The 8,239-nt window shown below is 37.8% G+C and overlaps 2 pseudogenes; one reads left to right on the forward strand and one right to left on the reverse strand.

The window, feature by feature from the left end:
• The first annotated feature begins 2,543 nt into the window (after positions 1 to 2,543).
• On the forward strand, positions 2,544 to 3,324 carry LOC120126878 (annotated as a pseudogene).
• Positions 3,325 to 4,965: 1,641 nt separating this feature from the next.
• Positions 4,966 to 7,694, reverse strand: LOC120126879 (annotated as a pseudogene).
• Between the last annotated feature and the right edge of the window lie 545 nt (positions 7,695 to 8,239).

Here is an 8,239-nt window from a genome sequence, read left to right on the forward strand (position 1 = left end):
CAAGAAACTCTCTAAATTCTCTAGTATTGAAAGAAAGCTAGAATGCTTTGGGATGGTTTTGAAGCTAAATGAGCTAGGGTATTTATAGTTGAAGCTTAAGGACTAATCTTATAAATACCCTAAATTGTAATGACTAAATTTGTCATTACCCATTACATAAATTCAACAATTCGGTGGCCAAATTTGACCAAATTTGTCGTCCAATAATGCTTCCAAATTGCTGCCCCGTTATTTCAGCCGCCCATGCTTTATTTTTCAACAATTGTGACCACCCGCAATGCAAACACAGATAGCAAAACAATGATGAAGGTAAAATCTAATCTCTACCGGTAATCAATTTATAAACACATTCTATGACGTTTACTTAATTAAATATTACCAAGCGTTTGTAAAATATGGAAATAAAGAAAGCCACCAAAGGGAAGAGAAATTCTTCCATAATGACAAATGGAAAAGCCAAGTTATTAGCAGAGATACAAGAGATAGGGGAAATGCACTATGACTTATGATCCGCAATGATATATTCCTAAAAATGTCGGATACTGATAAATAACTGAAAGTGGCTATAGTAATCTTAACATAAACTAATGGGGCACTATTTAGGCAAGCATCCCTAGCCCAAGAGGGAAAAAAGGTAAAAAGAATATCAGCAAGCTGCCTAGTTCATACATGATGGTAAAAGAAATTGTATACAAACAACTGATACCAACACAATCAAGAAGCGAAATTAACAGTGAAACCATTAAATACCACACCTGATCAATCGATTATTAATGCAATCTTAACATGTGCATGTGGTCGGCAGAATCTGAGTGCATGGGATGCACACTAACTGATTTTGCATTCTGGCTTGAACTTTCAGGGGCATTTCCATTATCAAAAAATCTAGAAAGTGGAGTAAGAAAGGAACACTTCTCATTACACGTAAATTTGATTTTGATTTCAATAATGCAGCATAGAGAAGCAAAGGGATTAAAATCTAAAGCCCATGCACGGATTAGATTTCCAAGAAGAAAACAGCAGACTTGATGCTGGTAAAGCTGAAATCATTCGTAAATGGTATTAAATAATAATAATATGAACAAACCAATGTAAATCCCATGAAAAGTTTGCAGTCAACTATTATGAACTAAAATCGAATGATGCTATGAAAGAACGTACCAAGGGGACCAACGAAAGATGTTGAATAAATTGTATCAGTTATTGTAGAAATATTAGTATAAATAAGTTAGAATGGTTAGGAATGTTTCACGTCATTTTTGTTTAACTTTTCTTAGCTGCGGCAAGTTCAGTATTCCTTGATATAATTTTCTTCCTATTATTCTTCTCTATTTCTTCTCTTTCTCTTACCTAAAATTGCAGGAAAGTTCATTACATTGGTACTTTCATTGAGAGGTCAATGACGATGGAAACATAATTGATTCGGCGATTACAGGAGCCAGGGTACGTAGAGCTTCCATTCTATACAGGGAAAGACCCCGAAGAACGGATTGCCTCAGCACTCGATTCTTTGAATTTTATGGGACAAAGGATCGTCAACGGGTATCCATGGCGTGTTTTCGGATGGAAGGGGAAGCCAAGAAATGGTTCCGCTGAATGCAGCAGTGGCGACGGTTGGACGGATGGGATAATTTCGTTGTTGATGTTATTCGAAAGCAATTTGTTTCCTCAAGAACAGAGTTGCGAGACAATTTCTTTCTTCACCACCAGTCATTCTCAATTGACTCTTATTATGACAACCGAAGCAAAAATAACCTCTACATGTTCGATGAATTGTCGCCATTACTTGACAACAAAATTGGCGATCAATTGATTCATAGTCGTAAGGGAGTTGATTTCCAGTGCAATAATGTAGACAACCTAAACACGGTGGTCACCCATGTGTTCGACAAATTGTCAAAATCGACAAGCTAGACAATTGGTGATCAATTGATTCAGGAGGAGCTGACTTTCCAAAAGTTAAAATAAAGAACGCAGCTTCTTTCAACAACATTGAAACAACGAAAAGTCACATTGAAGCTAAGGCTATAGAATCAAAAGATCAATTTTCGGATGACATTTGAGATGAGATTCGAACTACGAACTTGACGAACACAAAGAATCCTTCCTATGACATAGTTGATTTCAATTGTATCATTCCAAAGGAACACAAAGTGACACAAAATCCATTTTGTTTACTCTTTAAAGGTGATGAAGTTAAGGCGATTGAATCACAAGAACCATGATCGAATGAGATCCGAAATACAAATTTGATGAGAATCAAGAATTCTTTTAAAGAGATTAAGTGCCTTTACCCTATCTTTGAATGGGATATTCAAAATGCTAAAGGTTTAGTAAAGAACTCTCTGATATTTTATGTGGTGCATGTTGATGATTGGTATAAAGCCTATGAGAGGAAGATTTCATATAAGGGGTTATTTATTGGGGCTTTATTGTTGTTAATTGTTGTTCGGACAAATCGAAAAAGAATTTATTCAGGAGTGTTTATACATGTAAATAAGTGTGTTGAATTTGATGTCCCTTATCGATTTCAGCTTATGTTGATGGGAAAGCCTATGAGCCACCTCATTAGAAGCTCCAATAATAAAATCGATCACTACTTGTCCATTGGCACAGATGCACCAACTTTTGTCGATCCAGCCTTTGGTGGTGCTAGTGTGGGAAAAACTCTGCTTATTATGGAATTTATCAACAATGTTGTAAAAGCTTATGGTTGTTTCTCCGTGTTTGCTGGAGTTGGAGAACGCACAAAAGAGGGCAATGACCTGTATAGTGAAAAGATTGAGACTTGAGAGTAGTGTCATCAAGCTAGGTGACAAGCAGGCTGAGAGCAAGTGTGCTCTTGTCTATGGTTAAATGAATGAGCCACCTGACGCACGTGCTCGTGTTGGTCTTACTAGTTTGACTGTGACTAAACACTTTTGTAATGCTGAAGGGCAGGATGGGCTTCTCTGTATTAACAACATTTCCCGAGTTACTCAAGCAAACTTAGAAATGCATGCTTTGCTTGACCAAATTTCATCTGCTGTTGGTTACCAACCAACTTTGGCTACTAATATTGGAGGCCTTCAAGAGCGTATTGCCATCACCAAGCAAGATTTAATCACTTACGTGCAAACTATTTATGTGTCTGTTGTTGACTTGTTAAGCCACACATCAGTGTTTATGTGGTCCAAGCCTTTGTTAGATGATTTGGGACTAGGAATATTGACAAATATCTTTGTTGGCACTCATAGACTTTTAAAAATTATTGCTAAAAGATCGGGTGATGTGTATATCCTTTGTGGCTTCACTGTCCCAGCTCTCAGCAAAGCTAATATTTGAGATTTTCAGCCTAAAAAGGTAGGTAAGTGTTCATTACATTGTTTGCTTCAACCTATGATGAATCATTTTGGGGTCAATTGATGAGCCAGAAATATTTGAAAGGTTACAACTAGGTCTGCAAACAGTTTTAAACCCCAATGAGATGTTTTCAAGAGATCAGAACTCTGATTCAGAGTTTTTAGCTGAACTTGTTGCTGTAATTATGGATGAACCTTGAGCTTTCTTTAATGAAATTCAGTCATTGTGGGTATCTAGCTCAACAGCTTTTAGACATGTGAATGAAATCCAAGCAAGCAGAGTTGATATGATTATCTCCGTCCTTGTTGAGGAAGCTGATCTGGAGAACCAAGAGAATGATATTTTTCTAAATGCTATCAGCGGAGTACTATTGACGAAGACTGCAGGCGCTCAATTTGTAGCAACTTCTTAAGAGTTTCTTATTTCTAGTGGAGTTGCTTTTATTGATAAAATTGAGCTTGGTGGTGAGTCTCGCATGGTATCCATGATGGACAAAAGAGCACACTTGCAAAATTAGGATATAAGAAGTGTGTAGTACCCAAGTCAACTGCGAAATCATTAGCAACTCTTGATTTGGGAAGATGGAGATGATCGACTGCAATGATTTGAAGAAGGGCATCAATACAATATTTACCTCGAACATTGAGGACAAGTTTCTCTTTGAAGGCGCGTACAATGTTGTGAACTAAAATCGAATGATGCTATGAAAGATCGTACCAAGGGGACCAACGAACGTTGTTGAATGAATTTTACTTCAGTTACATTGTAGAATTATTAGGATAAATAAGTTAGAATGACCGAGGAATGTTTCACGTCATTTTTGTTGAACTTTTCTTGGTTGCGGCTACTTCCCTATCCAAGTTCAGTATTCCTTGCTGTAATTTTCTTCCTATTCTTTTTCTCTATTTCTTCTCTTTTTTTTACCTAAAATTTCAGGAAAGTTCATTGCATCAACCCTCAAACCCTATTAAAGTGAAACGGCATTCACTAATTCACTTCTAAAAGTTAACCAGGCATAGGATAAGGGGGCAAGATGACACGAAGCTCAGCCATGGTTTTCTTTTTTATAAAAACAAAAAAGAAAGATAAATTCATCATAATTTGCATAAAGTAAAGCCAAAACTTTCATCGTGTGAAGCTAACAAAGCTGTCCAATGAGTCTGCTTAGTAAAAATCACAAATATCTCACCCTTGAAAACAAGTCAACCCCACCAACCTACCCCCTTTCATGCAAGCCAACACAGTGAAAAACACAAAAGAACAAAAAGCTTATTTGATATTGTAGACCGCTGCCTATATCAAACAAGAATATTTCTTAAAACAAGAGCCAAGAAGCAGGCACCGTCATACCTTAAAAAGAATAAAAAGGTTTGTTGATGAGGTAAGTCACCGTCATCCGACAATTGTGATTATTTTTAGTGTAATTTGACGATATGCATAGGTTTACGTTTTATTCATTAATTAAAGAATGAGGCACAGTCCCAACTAAAACAAATTTATCCATATGCTTCATAAAGTAAATCTTTTCAATGTAAGAAAGAAAATAGGGCAAAACATCAATGGCTTCTAATTCTACCGCCGGCTAGTCATTCTCAAGAAAGCATTCTATAACTAGAATAATGGTCAATGATTCAAAGAACACTCATTGCTACCATTGACATTGAGAACCACAACATTTCCATTGGAGTCTACATCCACGAGCACTAAATCACCCTCCTTGATTTCCCTAGCAAGCATCTTCTCCACGATGCAGTCTTCGAGAAGTGTCGTAATGGCTCCTCTCAATGGCCTTGCTCCATAGCTCGGGTCATATCCATCATCCACCACCCTATCCCGAAACCTTCGAGTGACATAAACCCAATTTTTTTTTGCTTTAAGCCTGTCAAGCACCTCCTTAAGAATTATGTCAGCAATCTCCTTCGCCTCTAACCTGGTGAGCTGCCTGAAAACATCACCTCATCAAGATCAAATCGTCCACCCTTACCAATTACACTGCTTCCAGCATTAGATGTCATTATTAGAAGAGCATTACTAAAATCCAAGGCTCTTCCATCACCGACTGTCAACCTTCCATATTCAAGTATCTGAAGCATCATGTTTAAGACATCGGGATGGGCCTTTTCAATTTCATTGAAAAGCACTACAGTGTATGGTCGTCTCTGAACAGCCTCAGTTAGTTGGCCCCAGTGTACCAAGGGGGTGAACCAAAGAGCTTGGATATTGTGTGACTTTCCACAAACTCACTCATATCAAGTTGGATTACAGCTTCTTCAGAACCAAAAATATTAGCAGCTAGTGCCTTGGCTAATTCTGACTTTCCTACACCGCTCGGACCGGAAAAGATGAAGCTATTTGGCTGACTGCAGCCCTCAATACTCAGAAGGTTACGGCCAATGGCTATCGCAGGGACACGGCTGATGGCTTTCACAGCTTCATCCTGACCAATTACTCGCTCATGAAGAGTGTCTTCTACCCTGAGGAAGATACTTTCATTTATTATTAATTTCTCAACGGGAATACCAGTCCATGAAGAGATTATATCTTCAATGTCCACACTTGTCACGATCTTCTCGACCTTGCTCATTTCATGGAACGTAAAGATCTGAAACCTGAGCTCCAATTCTCGATCATATAATTCCTTGACCTGTTAAAAGACTGAATTGTGATATGAAGCTTAAATCAAATGTTGTCAAACCCACGAGAAAAAAAGCAATGGTTGACATTTAAAAGCCTTGTAAGGAAACAAATCTTCGAGGCCATCAAACAATCTAACACCAAAAAGCTAGGACCTAGAGAAGGAGCGTTATAATTATTCCAATCCATCTTCGATGGAAATTAACATAATAATGGTCCATGAACCTCGTAAACCTTTGTACCTTCTCAGAGTCCAGGTTGAGACCTGCATTCATTGACTCTTTTGATCTGCCTCAACTCTGTTCTAAACTCTCTAGCTACCTCAAGGAGCTTCAACAACAATGCCATGAAATCAACTAGGGAAAGAAAGACAAGCTTAGATTAGATTGTAATAATAGCACACCTGTGCATGACGGGAGGAAACACGAGCTCCAGCTTCTTTCATCAAATCAATTGCTTTACCAGGCAGAAAACGATCACCGAAGCATGCCGAAATCAAGGTGAGAAACAAAAGGACAGAGAGTTCCATTTTGAGTGACTAACCAAATTATAACGATACTTGAATAAAAAATTCAAAGACCCACCCACCTACCTATTGTACTTGTCTGAGAGCACTGCAGCAGCCATTAAGGACGCCTCTGTGTAACAGAGGCTGTGGAGAATCTCATAATGCTCTTTCAAATGTTTCAAAATAATCAAAGTTTCACTTTCAGATGGTTTAGGGACTTTGATTGGCAAGAACCGGCTTTCCAAAGCTGGGTCTTTCTTGAAATTCTCAACAAAGTTTCTTACCTCCTCAGCCAGCTTAGTCAAGTTGGTTCCATATCCCTCGAGTGTCGGCGTTCTTTTGTTGCCGGTTAACCCTTCGGTAACAACACTTCCCTTATTGCCTTGTTCATCAATCATACGAAGAACCTGGTCAAATAAATAGGTTAATCAAGCCCCGTTAAGGACAGAAATTAAATCAGACATTTGAGACAAGATCAAGTCTATAGATGTATTTAAACCTGTGTGACAATAATCACAATATTACTTGGGTCAGCGTCTAGATGCTCAAGAAAAAACCGCGTTCCACTTTGGCGAAGCAACCCAAGAAGAAGGTTCTCTGGTCCGATGTAATTATGGCCTGAAATTTTTCGATTTACAAATTAATCCACGTAAACTAATTAACAACAAATGAAAAAGGTGGAACTATATATAGAGATACCAACCAAGTTTACGGGCCTCTTCAAATGACCGCACCAGAGCCTCTGTTGCAAATAGAAACCCTACAGAGGCAAAACCACAGACTCTTGGACTTGTCTCCTCTACTTGTTTACGTACATCTTCGAGTGTGATTCCCATGGATTTAAGAACTTTGGCAGCAACGCATGTACCTTCACCAATAATACCCAATAAAATTTGCTTTGCACAAATATAATTCCATCCAAGTATTCCTCTCGGGCAAGCATAATTGCTTCAAGTGCTGTTTTTGTGAAGCCCTCGAACTTGGGTTTAGCAACACATCTGCTGCCACTTCGTAGCTGGGAAGACATTGTTAACAGCGAACGGAAATGTTGGCCGAATCCCACCATTTTATCTAAAGGAATCGAATCACCCGTCATCCTTAAAAGTGGTGTTTGTAAACTAGACGTTTTCACAGACCTTTTCGATTTTTCAATCCGATGACCATGAGTAGGAGTAGTAAGTAGAGCCGACTGAGCAACAACCCTCGCCATCACTCACAATTTACTGAGAAAAACAACAATAAGGTTTAGCAAAAACCTTGGGATTCAAAACTAGCGAGATTTGAAACGGAGCAACAATTCAACATATAATTTTTGCAAAAACAATTAACAGCTGTGAATATACATACTCTTAACTCCACCATGCTTTGGTGTAACTAAAACTCTCATTTAAAGGCTTTAAAAGATTTAGATAAGCATGTACTTAGAATCCAATTTATAGGAGTCTATTTAAATTGCCTACCCTTTAATTTCTTTTAATAAATAAAATATTAACATATTAATTGAACAAAATAATGATTTTGTTTTAATCAAAATATTTATTATTAATAATTTTTTAATTATAAATATTCTCTGAAAAATAATTAGTTAATTACTGAGAATGTAAATGTTACCGCTGGTAGTGGCAACTATGGAGTGCCCTTCTGACAGGTTTTGGTATCCTTCAAATAGTTCTACTTCCTGGGAATTGGGTGCTAGTAGGGCAAACTCATACCCAAAACACAATCTCCATGCATGCTTAAGCGCCTCATGGATCA

The sequence above is a fragment of the Hibiscus syriacus genome, unplaced genomic scaffold, assembly GCF_006381635.1.
Source record: "Hibiscus syriacus cultivar Baekdansim isolate YM2019G1 unplaced genomic scaffold, ASM638163v2 tig00110462_pilon, whole genome shotgun sequence".
Classification (NCBI taxonomy): Eukaryota; Viridiplantae; Streptophyta; class Magnoliopsida; order Malvales; family Malvaceae; genus Hibiscus; species Hibiscus syriacus.